This window comes from Sturnus vulgaris, chromosome 3 (assembly GCF_052056855.1).
Source record: "Sturnus vulgaris isolate bStuVul1 chromosome 3, bStuVul1.hap1, whole genome shotgun sequence".
Taxonomy (NCBI): Eukaryota; Metazoa; Chordata; class Aves; order Passeriformes; family Sturnidae; genus Sturnus; species Sturnus vulgaris.
The window spans coordinates 60652777-60665604 of record NC_142245.1 but is presented as its reverse complement, the minus strand read 5'-3'; the positions used below and the strand labels follow the sequence as shown (position 1 = coordinate 60665604).

The following is a 12828-nucleotide window of genomic DNA, read 5'->3' as shown; positions in this document are numbered from 1 at the left end:
ACATTATCATTCTCAATATCCTGTCCTTTCATTCTTCTTTCCCCAGTTTATATGTTGAGCATGATGCCATATGGTCTGGAATATCCCTCTGGTCAATCTGGGTCAGCTGTCCCAGCTCTGTCCCCTCTCAACTTCTTATGCATCCCCAGACTCCTCGTTGGTGGGGCAGTTTAAGAAGTAGAAAGGGCCATGTACCTGTGCAAGTGCTGCTTAGCAATAACAAAAAAATATTTTTATACTATCAACACCATTTTCAACAGAAACACAAAATATAGCCCCATATGAACTACTATGAAGAAAATTAACTCCACCCCAGTCAAAACCAGCATTAGAAGGCGTGGTGTGTCACTAAGCTGGAATCATGCAACTCTAGCTTTACCCTGGTCATGTCTTTTTTGTCTACAGGCTCTTCTCTCCACTTGTACAGAAGGGATAACATGTTATACTAGTGATTTTATGACTTGATGGCCTTATGTAGTGCCAATGCTGAGATATCATTGCCGTAAAGGTATATTGCTTCCTCCTCCCTGCCCTTGCACCCAATTTCCTTCCCAGTCTGACTGTGACTACTACCCTGACCTACTCTGCAATGCAGGCTACATCATCTTGAAAAGTTTTTTTTTTCCTTTCATTTTACCATTCCAGTCTAATGAACTATATAGATCTTGAAAGAGAAAATCTGAGCTGAGAAATGTGGAATGCAATGTTGAAAAGAGCCTTTCTTACTTTTTTGTTTAGCTGTAGTTCAGAAAAGGACAACAGCAAATGCTTGAGAGCCAGCCAAATGGAAATTACTTCAAGTACTATCTCAAGTGTAATGGAACTGAGGTACTTTTAGCATACCGTACTCATTAGGTACTTGTAACATCCAGCACTTCTAAGTGCTGTAGTCAGACAACACTTCTGCACAGTGGTCTGAAAAAATCTGCAGTGCATTATGAATCAATGAAGTTTTAGCAGTAATTAACTTGGATTTTTTTAGACATTCATCACATTAGCATGGGAATGAAAGAGTGAATAACTTACTTAGATTTAAGAATAGAGGAACACTTTTTATAGCCACATTTTACCTCTGTAAGAATGTGTTTTCCACAGGTTTGCTTTTTCACAGTCAAATTAAGTAAACAGAAAGGCATTTGTTTTGTATTGCAAACCAAGCCATATCATCTGCAAGGCTTTCGTGGCTTGTGGGTCATACTAAACACCACACCTGTTGACAAGAGGCAGAAGTTGCCTAAGTTTTGGCATGAATATAAACAAGTTTACATATTTTGCCTCTGACTTTTGCAAGTTATAAATGTGAATGACTGTGTGCTGGAGCCCTTTAAAAAATATGGTACTTATCTGTGAGATAGTGAAGTTTCATTCTGTGTATTCTTTGCTCAAGTACCTGAAAACACCCACTTAACTGTGATGAGCTGGTATCTTAACATCTATTCCCAAACATAAATATACATATATTAAACCTGTAGTATCACATTCAATTTATAGAAAATGCAGAGGAAAAACAGCAAATTGGAAGGAATTAAAAGGAGACCAGTACAAAAAAAATAAGGAAAAATTTATTTTGAGGGATCTGAATTTTTAAATCACTATTTTGGAACCAATTTATTAAATTCAAGGTAATGCTAGGAAAGCAAAGGATATAGATCTCATTTAAGACCAGCACATAACTGGGAGAACATATATACAGCACAGAAATTACCTGTAAAGATTTTGAGAGTGTAAGCAGCACAAAGATATGATTTTAGCATGAGTAAAATGAACAACACGAGTTACAAGAAAACAGAGTAATAGCACGAAACATTTGCTGATTATATCTATGGAGATTTTTCTGGCTCTGGAAATAACCTACTGAGAAAACAATGAGAGTCCTTTATTGTCTAATTCCTTTAAACAAAACTGAGAAAGAGCACTGGAAAAACATCGCTCAGAGAACAATCGTTTACCAGGAGAGGAATGGAAAAATGAGTGCATTGTCTTAGATCATTTAATCAGTCCATGACTTTTATGATTCTGTGAAGCCTTACAGCTGCCTTAAAAAATGTTACTGGAGGCCTAATTCATTGCAAAATATTCACTTATTAGGAAACATGCTGAAAAATACTTAGAGAGTCTTTCTCCCAGAAAACAGCAGTGCCCTCCCCTTTCCTCGATATCACTTTCCCTCATTGTTTGTGTAGAGGAGACTTTTGGAAGGAAAGTAAGAGATGATGGGGTTTTCCACACTATACAAATCTGCACTAATGGAGGCACTAAACATGACTTTTAGAAAATATTCAATTCACACTGCATGCAGGAAAATATATCTCTGGTATTTGCCAGATGAAAATTCAAGGAAAGGGACAACTCAAAATAAGATACAAGACTAGGAAAGGGAGGCACAGTTCCTGTGGTTACAGGGAAAAAGATCCATTATTTGAGCTCAGATGCCAATCATCCACTTGCCTTCAGGAGGCAGCTTGAAAGACAGCAAGCAGAAGACACTTATTATTTAGTTGGTATATCAGGCCAAAAGACAGGAAGGAATTGCCTCTGCTGCCATCGTAACATGGGCGTAAACTTTTGCTGACTGAAAACATCACATCTCTGTTGGTGATATGAATCCAAAAAATAAGACTGCATGATGCCCTAGGGTCATGAGAGAGACCAAATTCCCAGAAAAAGTAGGGGGATTCCAAGGCCTTGCAGGAAGCTTCTGCAAAGGAGAAGACCCAGAGGGGTGGGGAGATGATGCACTGACCCCCCAGGACCCTGAGTTGGGTGAGCAGCTTGTCCCTCGAAATACCAGGGCTGGACTTTAGACTCCCAGCCCCTGGCACAGTCTTCATTGCAACATGAGGGAAAGGTGCCAGCATGCTCACCAGCCTCCTTCCCTCTTCTGCTTCACCACTGCACGTCTTTCACCCACCCTCTGGGACTCCTTGTGGCCCTTGGCATTCACTGGCACACCAAGACTGGACTAACTGGTGGTTAGCCTCTCACTGCTACAGCAAGATTTAAGGTTGGACAGACTCTAAAATATGTCACACGTTGGCCTGCTGCCATGGGTAATAATCCAGAATAGTAATAGACTATCACTTGTGTCCTGGGTTTCAGCCAGGACAGAGTTAATTTTATGGCAGCAGCTGTGAGGGGGAGGAGCCTGGAGCCATATGGACATGTCCAGGTTGTTATTCTATACCACCACTCCATTCACTGCTGTAAATACTGAAAATAATTCTACAGCCTGGATATTCATGTGTATGAATGTATACATAGGCATACATATAGATATAGATATATGCATATCCACACAATGTGTGTATATATAAATTCCTATATAGTCTATATAAAAATATGCCAATATATGTAATTAATACAGCAATAATCACATTAACAGAGGAATATTAGGATATTAATATATTGTGTATATAATTAATAATAATATGCAACATATACATAATGCTTTATGCATAGCATATGATACAATACTTTAGACTAGATTGTTGTAGTGTAGCACAATAGGAATATAGTATGATTCATATACATCAGATATATATAATCTGGTACTGAGCAGTACAGCAGGCTTTGAATAAGGAAAGATCTCTTTTTTGAAAAGCTGGACAATCTCAGCCTTTCTTTCTGATGGAGAAATTTCTGTGTGGCACTTTAAAACCTGATGCTAGGAAATTAATTCAGGTGATCCTGATGCTGTTTTAACATCATGACAGATGTAAGCTACGATTCAAGGAGCAATTTCTAAACATAATAAGCAACTGACAGCTCTGCAGGCTTGTTCTCTCAAACTAGTCAAGGTGCCTTCACATCCAGGTATGAGAAGAAGATGGCAAGTCAAAACTAGCATTCAGCAAAAGACAAGAATAGGCTGTGTAAGGAGCTGAAATTACATTTATCTCATGCAGTGCTTCTCAGTATTTCTGATGCACATGACAGACAACTATGCTGATGATTTATTGGTCCTGTGGTTATCAGTTTGTCTTATAAAGAAAAGTAAGCTGATTTACATAAAAGATAAAGGAGCTCATAGGAACTGATGGTCAGAGTTACACCTGTTTCAACAGAAACAGAACCAGACACTGAAGGAATAATGAATCCTGTGCAGTTTGCAAGCCATTTACTTCTGAAGTTAAAGCACTTGCATCAACAAAACTCAGTGAAGTTTCTAGATGGCTAAGGAGTGTCAGGATTTCGTAGCTGGTAAGGGGATGACCAGAAAATCAGCACAGACAAATCTCCACATTGATGCCTTAAATTGTAACTTTCATATTTTCCAGATTCTGTACTGCATTAGTATGTAACTCTGAACTTTATATAAAGTGTTAGCAAGTTCTCTTCATCGTTTAGTTAGACAAAACAATCCTTTACCAGCCTGAGAACCAAGGACACTGTTACAGCTCCAGGCCCAAAAAGCATAAACAGCAGTGAATTGAGGAGAGCAAACTGGGAGGATGGGACTTCATAACATGTAACTGGAATTCGACAATTGACCTCAATGTGTAAATGGACCAAAACCTATAAAAGTGTGAAAACTCATGACCCGGGGTCCATTGTAGCCTTAGCCAGGATCTTGCACTGCCCAAGGTGTATCCTTTAAGGCCTTTTAATAAATACCTACTTTATTCCTTTGACACTGTCTAGCCTCTGTTCTAGGCATCAACATTACCTTCACAAAACCTTTCTTTCTACTTGTACGATGTCAAGGCAAAGGTTATTGTTGCCAATAAAATAAGAAGCAAATCAATTATTGTGATTGCTTCAATTTGTGGGTAGACACAGGATCTATGTGAACTTCAATTTTTTTCTGTTGAAACATCCTGCTTGAAAACTCCAGGAAATATATGAATGTAGGCATGAATTATTCAATGTTTCCAGCTACTTAGCTGAAACCATCGACTCTTGTGATGTGTACTTAAAATGTCACATGCAATGGTGAGGTTTACAAAAAGCAGGCCTGGGCAAAAGATCAGCAGAAATGGTGAATACTTCCACAAAACAGTAGATGCTATGTATTTACTAAACACAGAACAGAATCCTCTCTGGTTTTCATGGCCTACACAAATAGCCCAATACCTATAAATCAAAACACATCTCATGCACCTTCATGCAATCATCATGGTTTGCAGTGATATGGATATTGATATAGAGTGATATTTTATAAAATAATATTTTTACTCCCTTTTATGTAGCACTGCTGAAAAAAAGGCCAGAGGAATCACACTGCAATAGATTCTTTGTCCCTAAATTACAATGTATAATATTATACCTATTATAGAAGATTCAGACAGAGCGCTTGATTTTGTAGCCTTAAAATTTATCATATATTTATGTTAAAAAAAAATATTATCCGTACATGTCCAGAACAGGTAAAAATTATGCTTCTTGTTTTTGCAAACCAATTGCTCCAGAAGTAAAATGCAGCCTACAAATACATAGGCAGAGACATGTTCCCTTTTCAGTGTACCATTTAAGGTGCTCCCAAGATAATACAGCCCATGCCCATTCATACAAGATGAAATAATGTACATGATGGTAGTGTGTTGTAGAAGATAAATATATAAACAAAAATATAGAAATATATACTCAAAACCTTGTCAACAGAAAGACTCAGACCTTGTGCCTTTGTTTCGGAGTATTGGTGGAATTTAACATGGCTCTGTAGAGCATCTGAAATTGTGTCTCCTCCTCTTCCTGTCGGACTTCTACCTGCCTTGTGAGAAGAGGTGAGCTGTGCCTGGAAAACTTGTTCTGTTTTTCCATTTTTTGGTGCTGAATGTATTTGTTTCTCTGATGCTTAGGAAACACACACTCTGACTGAACTTCCTTTCTTATAAAAGACCTCAGTGTACAAGTTATCCTTTCCTTCCTGTTGCAAAATATTTTGACTTGTGACGATTAGGGTTGCTCAGAGAAAGCAACAAAATACTTGCCAACCTTATATCTTTCTTCCATCACCTCCCTTTTCTACCCTTTAAGTAAAGAGGAGTTCACCTTTCATTTACTGTTGATGTTGAAAACTTGGAAATCTGGTGATATTTCCAAGGTATGCCGAAAACCCAAGATACTATCAATCCCTTTTTAATCTTTAGAAAAGATCTCATACACTATATACTACCTTGAAGTGGATATATTATATTCATGCTTCACTACCTGTCCTGATCTTCCTCTTGATTTCAGAAGAAGCTTGACCTATGAAAGACATAAATCCTCCCTTCCAAAAAGGCTTTACTTCTCTTGCTATTTGCACAGCTGTGATCAGCAGAGTCTTTTGAAAAGAAGGTCCCTGTCTGTAAGGGAATGGTGCTGATTACAGCAGCCTGCTGGAGTTCACTGATTTCCTGGGTCCCCAAATCTTTAATCTGCTCATCTTCCAGGGGCAGCCCACCTTGGTGAATAAGCATTTGGAGGCAGTTTGTGACCTTCTGAAGTACAGAAATACAGTCACTCCTTAGGGACTGAACTTTCATCATTTCACTGTTTTTCAGAAAGGTCAGACATCCTTGTTTACCTAGTTTGACTTTTAAGTGCTCACATGGGTGACAGGCAGTTTGGACCCGCTCAAGTGCCTGCCCAAGTCACTTGTGACATTTTAAGTGCTTTGTGGTACCTGATACATGTCACATATTTTGTGTCATATTTTGTGACATATTTATTGTCATATTGTGACATATTTATGTCATATTTTTAGAAGGCCCATGTTATTCTGAAACAAGAGGTGGATACCAGGTAGGACACCTTGGTACCAACCTGCATTTTAGATGCTGAGGTTCCTCTCAGTCACAAAGACTTCTTTTCCTTTTCAGTGTACAGTAGCTCTGATTAATCTTCTTCCTTTGGTGATCTGATAATTTTTTACCTCCACACCATCTTCTGAGGTTTCATGCCATTTGGTCACCCTTGCCTTTAGTTCCAAATTTTGCTATTCAGCCGTCTCTAAATGAGGGCATAGACACCTTGGGACCTCTGCTAGGTAGGTCTAGATTTAATATATTTTCCTCTAACAGTTTTATTTTACATCTTTGCATCTAAAACAATAGCTGCATCCCAGCAGCCTCATCTCTCTCAACCAGCATAGCTTCCCAGATCTACTCATGATTGTCAAAATATCACACAATACCTGACACTTTTCCATCTTAACCCATGACCCTAATCCATGCCATGGTGTGTCCCAACTAGATGTATGGGTTGCTGAATGGACAGGTCTCAAGTTTCTGAGCCCTAAAAGAAGACCTCTAAATAGCATCCTATGCCCAGCCTCCAACACCTTCTCTGTAAAAGCAAGAGCTCACAGATGTTCCTAATCAGAGCTGCCAGACAGGCACAGTCCCCTTAGAGACCACAGAGTGTTTAAAAGTTGGAGAAAGCTGCTTGCTTAGGTGCCTACTTGGATCACATTTAGCTTCTTTCACCTTGATCCTTTCTCTTGAGGGGACAGGCAACTGACTAACCTCATCAATCCTTCTTCAGGATCTGAAGTGATTTAAGGTTCTGTATCTGAATGTTTTGCATGGCTTTGCACACCCAGCTCTGGCCATGAGACCTAGTCTTATATTCAGCACTCTGAAGAATATTGCTTAGCTCCAGAGCTCAGGTCTCTTTTGGGCACATTTGTTTTTGCTGGGCATTTAACTCTGTGACTGGCTGTTGTGTTTTTGTCTTTGTCAGGAGTGGTAAACTTGTTTATTTATCTAATACTGAATTCTTGGGCTCCAGCACTGTTCTTGACTTAGTTCTTTGTGAGCCAAAATACACCTTACCACTGACGGGCAAGAGTTATTCAGTGATTATGTCGGAAATGGGAGACAGCCTAGTGGGAAAAGGTCAGAATCTGGGTTATTTAGGGTGACTTCTCCACTCCTCCTCTGCTTCTCTCACCAGTGGGTCCACATGGGAATGAATGTACATGTAGAAGCACACTGGCACATGGGACAATATTAGAGTGAGACTACCTGAGGGCAGCTAGATTTTCCAGCCTTCATTCTGATTCATAGCAGTCTGGGCCAGGGCAAATATGAAGTTGCTTGTAATGTAATATGTGCAACAGTATGCAGCTCCTCAGATCTCCTCTGCTGCCCTCATGGCAAGCCCCAGGCAATGCCATCTAGTTGAGAAGAATAAACAAACCATTCGAGACCATTCAAGACCTTTGTTTGCCCGTGAGTCATGAGGGGGCTACTCACTAGAGTATTAAGAAAGATAAACATACGGCAAAACTCTAAAAACTATTTCTGGAGAACTTTACTGGAGGGAACAGCTAATCCATTGTTCAGAGCCTGCAGAGAATTACAAGGCTGGGGAGAGGAATGGGAGCAGGAAAGAAGCAAAAATAACAAAAAAAAAAAAAAAAAAAGCCAAGAGATCAAAAATTCAGAATGGTTGTAATTACCACTGTAGGCACAAGGGTTTTGTGGGAAGAGGGGGGTGACTGACACAGGGGACTTGCAGGAGGGGTTGGATCTGTATGCAGTCATAACAGGAGGGAGTTGTTATTCGTCTCCTCAGGAAGTAAACAGGGAGTATCATGCATTATTTGATTGTTACTCCAAAGGGAAAGAATATTGGTCAGAAATTATGAAGAGTTATTTGATGATTAAAGTTAGCACAAAACTAATTAATCATTTCCCCTATATGCTTCAGCTGAAAGGCTAGAGTGAATATTAAACCTGAAAATCCAAATGTCTCTCTCCTCTTTTTGCCCCTATGGTTTTTTGCTGAAAAGGCATATCTCTTTCCATTCTCAATTTTATTTACTGCTATTTTAGTAATTTTATTTATTACTGTTTTATTTATTACTGTTAATGAAAGCATCACAGATGTATGCAGAAGTTTGTGGCATTTCATGAGGTGTTGCTCAGGAGAAGCCATGCAGCAGCCTCAGTGTTTCTTGAGGTGCAGACATGATCTCTTTCCTCAGGACAGGCCCTGAGAGTCTCTGTAAGGCATCTCCGGTTGCACCTCATATGGGCTGGTGCAACCGAGTCTCTGCGCTTTTCTCTGTTATAATGTGAATAATGTGCAGCTATAGGAATTTAATAAAGTAATTGCAGGTGCCCAGTGGAGAAATACAACTTCTATCTTTGTTTTAATGATATTGGCCAAGCTGTCTGGCATGAAACTTACCCATGGAACTGTTTGGCATGAAGACCTTAACAATATATTTCTTCAGACTTAGCTTCAGATGGCAACTGGTACTGATGCACACTGGACAGTAGCTTTTCAGAGCTCTTGATATAGGCAGGCATCTGTGAATTGGATTAGGATTGAAGCCAGAAGATAACACTGAATAAAATTCTGATTATTTCCTCTGAACAAATTTGAATGAGTTGGAATTCAGGAAGATAAATAGTTTAAGGTATTGGTATAAATGTGGCTTGAGTTTGCATTGAGGATTGGTAAACAAGAACATAAAAGATGAAGCTGAATATTTTGAGGGGTGCAGTTCACAGACTGATTTACTGGATTTACTCTTAAGCCTAGCTCCAAACTGTTTGAGCACTATCACTGAGACACTGACTCCTACTGTAGCCCTTGCACACAGACACCTACTGTCTCTAACACTATTATAGGGAAAAAACCCCAACACATGCCAATATAATTGTAATCCATCCAGTGCTCGTGGTTGAAAGAAAACCACCCCCTGGGCCTCAGCCTCATGTTATTGGCTGTGGCCTTCCACTGGAGCCTTATACCTTGTGCAAATGCCTGCCATGCCAGGTCTCAATCAGGCTCCAGGATCTCCATCCTCTGGAGATCTCCTTGGCCTGCAGAAGTCACCTTTGATGGTGGCTCTAGCACAAAGCTCTTTGCTGACCTGCAGCCTGAACCTAGTCTGGCATGGTTTAGGATCTACTACTAGCTTCTACTTCACTAGCTTTAAACTGACTTTCAACTCTTTGGTTCCTTCTAGTTCTTACCTAACCTAAGACAGTCATGGGCAGTAGGCATTCGCTAAAACAAACCAAAACTATCATGTGATAACTCCCTACAATTTAAAAACTACCTTGCATCTAATCTTAGGTTTCATACAAGTCATAACCTAAGGCCTAATGTCTTACCAGTAGGTCACCTGTGGTTTATTTCTCTGCTAGTTGCCATCACCAAATGAGACACATCATAAACCTAGGCCACATTCTGGTACTGCCAGAAAATTTACACAGAGATTGCCTACTGCAACCCAGCCAAGGTTATTGTTAGACATAACTATATTCCAAATTCTTTGCTCTTTATTGGTCCCAATCCTATCTGCAGCTTCATCTGTTAACTACAAAATAAAGTTGCCATCTGGTGATTCCATACTCTGTCTCGACTCAACTTTGTGGCTTGTCAAAGTATAATGTCACTACAGCTCTCCATGGAGAACAAGATTTCACAAGTGCCACTTGATTTGATTATAATTCAATACAATTGCACAAGAAGGTAGTACAGAAAGCCAAACAAAAATTTCTGTTCAAAATGGGATTTGAAGTAGGAACACTTAGGGAAACCTTGCTACTGTTATAATCTGGGTTTGTTCTTAGTCTGAAATGGAGTAAACAGAGCTTGACTATTTCCTTCCTGTCTGCAAGAACAGTCTAGAAATATTTTTGTTTGTCTTCCTAAGGAAAACAGCATATCATAATTCTGACGTGGCCTATCCATTTGAGCAAGTGTGGCATCTTTTGAATGCATTCACTAGTTTCAACCTGACTTGCCACAAAGTTTAAATATTCAAGTTCTGTGAGAGCTGGTTAGAAGCTAGGAAGTAGAATTAATTTCTTCCAGAAGGAGAAGGAGGCAGAGATAAACCTTAGGAGATTTTGCCTGGTAGCAGTTGCCTGTTCACTCAGAAAAGAGACCAGACAAGAAACCACCCTTTATGCATGTCTGGATGAGCTGTAGTCTGTATGGTCTGAAGACTGGTATGACTGTCATAGGTTACAGAAAAAAGTGATTGGGGAGTAGCAAGAAAGAATGGTAGAGGGATAATGATGACTTCGGTAGTTTGATTTCGCTTGTGTTAAAGCTCGCAGTAACATTTTGGGGAAAAGGGAGTTTCAGTACATGTAAATAAGGACTTTTGAGCAATTGTGACTGCAGAGGTTAGGATTTTCCTCTGGGGAAAAATTATTGAGATAATAGTAGAAGGGACATCAATGAACAGGACAGTAAAACATCTTGGTTTTGGTCTATACAATCCTAGCACAGTGACCAGCCTCTTTAGGGCTTTTACATGCAGGTGTTACAATCAACATTTTGTATCAGAAAAGAAGTAGCAGTGGAAAGGAACAAGCAGCTCCCTTCTTCCATTCTCATTCTGTGATTACCTAAAATCTTTGGAAACACAGAGAAGTGAGTAGGTTATGTAGCTGCTTTTGCAGCTGAGGTTCTGGCAGGAAGAATTTCATAGCACAGGATTCAGTTATCCTGCCTGTGTGAGTGGTGTCCCCGACAAAAATAGACAGACCCTGCTGTCTGCACTTTGCAAAGAGCAGCTGAGGAAAGCAAAACAATCATCTAAGGTGGTCAGCCAAGAGTGGCCAAGGGTGGCTGGAGGTGGTGGAAGCGCTGAGTAAAACCTTTACAGACCTGGCAGAAAAGTCAAGCTGTCAGCGTCCCCTTTTACGGATGTTCAAGACGTTTACTCTCAGCTGCTTCCTCTGTGAGCAGGGCTGCAGACAGGACTTGCCTTCCTCCCCCTGTGACGGTGGATGTTCCTGTGTTTCCATTGGGCTGCCTGTGCCTGCGTCCTTTTCCTGTGGAAACAGAAGATATGGGCAGGAGAAAAGACATATTTGGTAATGTTTCTCTTCAAAGCATCTTTTTCACAAGCCTGCCTCAGCTGCAAAATGTTAAGGGGAAAAAAAAAGAGATCTTGGAACTAACTCCAGACAGACCCTAATGCCTACAAATTTGTCGAAGCAAGCCAAGTCCAGAAAGGCAAAACATGAAGAAGGCTCATTATTTGACTGCTAGGGACACTCAAATAACCAGACACACCAGTACTTATGATCTTCATATTTCAGACAGCTCGTCTTTCATATCCTCCCTCACCCTGCACTCCCACCCTGCTCGCTTCTTATATTTCCCTCCATCCCCACTAATTCCACTGCATTTGAAATTGTTTATAGAACATATAAAATATGAAAACATTATTTATAATACCTATGGGGAAAGACTCTGTTCCTCTAGCCATCTGTTTGATGGAGCCATTCACAGCTCCTCTAATTGCTTCAGCTTGCACGATCATTTTTCTTTCTCCCCAGAAAGTTCAAAGTACCTTGGCAGACCTCTTTTTATTTTATTTTAATAAGAAATGACTGAGGAGGTGCTATGGTGCTTAGGGCATTGGGTGTCTCTGATTCTTTGTTCTGCTGGAGCTGTGGCTCAAGACAGGAGGTGGAATGATTGTGTTCTGTTTTGAAGTCTCCTGGAAGGTTACTGCTCCTCGAGAGGTTTTAGAGCATCATAGGACTGCTAAATCGTCAGTCACCATCCCTGGCCAGAAGGAGGGGCAATTTACATTCCCTACATTCAGTACCTATCCAATACATCCCTGGAAATCTGTGCAGAGCAAAAATATCTACAGATTTTAAATGAATTAATAAAATCACTGTTGCCAAAACCCCTCACAGATTCAAGCAAAATCCCTGTTAGTTTAGGCAGGTCCAGGATTGTGTTTCAGCTACTCACAAATGTACAGGTATAAAAGTAAAGGGAATATTGTTGATCTAACCAATATTTTTTTTTGTCTGCGGAATGCAAACTGAATATACCAGTGAACAGAACAGTATTTGATTTTGAAGTTGAATGCAGAATTATAAGGATTTTTTCCCACAGTTCCATCAAATA

The 12828-nt window shown here is 39.9% G+C and overlaps 1 long non-coding RNA gene across 1 annotated transcript in view; it reads right to left on the bottom strand.

Annotated features, from left to right (window-relative positions):
* Nucleotides 1-11712, bottom strand: part of LOC106851931 (uncharacterized) — a 43736-nt gene extending 32024 nt beyond the window's left edge. Inside the window, exons 1-2 of the long non-coding RNA XR_015802497.1 lie at nucleotides 11566-11712; nucleotides 9121-9242 (exon numbers count right to left, since the gene is read on the bottom strand). This is a non-coding gene — a long non-coding RNA (uncharacterized LOC106851931). The remainder of the gene's footprint in view (nucleotides 1-9120; nucleotides 9243-11565) is intronic.
* Nucleotides 11713-12828: the final 1116 nt, after the last annotated feature.